Source organism: Cyprinodon variegatus, unplaced genomic scaffold, assembly GCF_000732505.1.
Source record: "Cyprinodon variegatus isolate N-32 unplaced genomic scaffold, C_variegatus-1.0 Scaffold188, whole genome shotgun sequence".
In the NCBI taxonomy this organism is placed as follows: Eukaryota; Metazoa; Chordata; class Actinopteri; order Cyprinodontiformes; family Cyprinodontidae; genus Cyprinodon; species Cyprinodon variegatus.
Window position 1 is genome coordinate 1,213,918 of NW_015150641.1, and position 1,511 is coordinate 1,215,428.

Genomic DNA, 1,511 nt, shown 5'->3' on the forward strand with positions numbered 1-1,511 from the left:
CACACACCCTAGCAGATTTAATCAAACGCTCATGGTCAAAGCTGTTCTTCATACCCAGGTAATGGCAGTCTCTGTCATATGGAAAAAGGAAACAGATGTTTGGAAATATGTGTTTATATTTAATACAAGACACATTTAGAGTGTGGAATCATAAAAAAAATCCCCACCTGACAAAATAATGCCACTTATCTACATCAATCTTGTTTATCTTGTTGGACACAATTTGGTACAGGATGTAGTGCTGTTCTGAACGATTTAAGGGTGGCCTCTACAGAAGAACAACAGAATTGTAAACAATTATTGCCAGGGTGTTTCACCAAACATATTTACGGACATATACAGAAGAAGATGAATATATTCAGATTAGGGCTGTGTTGTCGAAAATTTTGATTTCTCTTCTATTATATATTAATTTATCCTATTTACTCACTATAAAAGTTCTCACTCAGTCTGTTTCACCTTTAAGGCCACACCATTCTCTGCGGGATGGTGTTATAGACCAGACATAGCTTTTTCCCATAACAAACCAGATTCTTTCTCAAGGTTTATTCATAACATGTGACTGTTAACCAAAGTGTCTGTAATTTGTTTTGACTGACTACTTTTCCATTTGTTACAAGTAAGGGGGAACACACGCTGCTCATGCAGAACAGGGCAGAATGCTGTGCCATAAGGGCTGTATGATGAACTGTTCTCTCTTTGCAAATATATGAATAAATAGGCGGTTCCCCTCCTTGAACCGCCACCTTAACGTGGTGGAGGGGTTTCAGCGCCTGAGTGATCCCAGAGGCTATGTTGTCGGGGGCTAAATGCCCCTGGTAGGGTCTCCCAAGGCAAACAGGCTCTGGGTGACAGGTCAGACGAAGAGTGGTTCAAAAACCCTCACGACGAGAAATACAGCAAGGCAAGTGACGTCGCCCGGTACGGCGGAGCCGGGACCCCACCCTGGAGCCAGTCCTGGGGTTGGGGTTCGTCGGAGAGCGCCTGGTGGTCGGGCTCTTCCTTGCGGGACCCGGCCGGGCCCAGCCCGAAGGAGCGACGCGAGGCCATCCCCCAGTGGGCCCACCACCTGCAGGGGGAACCATGAGGGACCGGTGCATAGAGGATTGGGCGGCAGTCAGAGGCGGAGACCTCGGCGACCTGATCCGCGGGCGCTTAGACTGGCTCTGGGGACATGGAACGTCACCTCACTGGCGGGGAGGGAGCCCGAGCTTGTGCGGGAGGATGAGCGACACCGGCTAGAAATAGTTGGGCTCACCTCTATGCACAGTCAGGGCTCTGGAACCCAGCTCCTTGAGAGAGGCTGGACTCTCTTCTACTCTGGAGTGACCCGCGGGGAGAGACGGAGGGCGGGGTGGGGCTGCTTGTCTCCCCTCAGCTCAGCTGTCTCGTGTTGGAGTTCACCCCGGTAGATGAGAGGGTCGCATCCCTTCACCTTCAGGTCGAAGGGAGGACTTTAACGCCCACGTGGGAAACGACAGTGACACCTGGAGGGGCGTGATCGGGAGGAA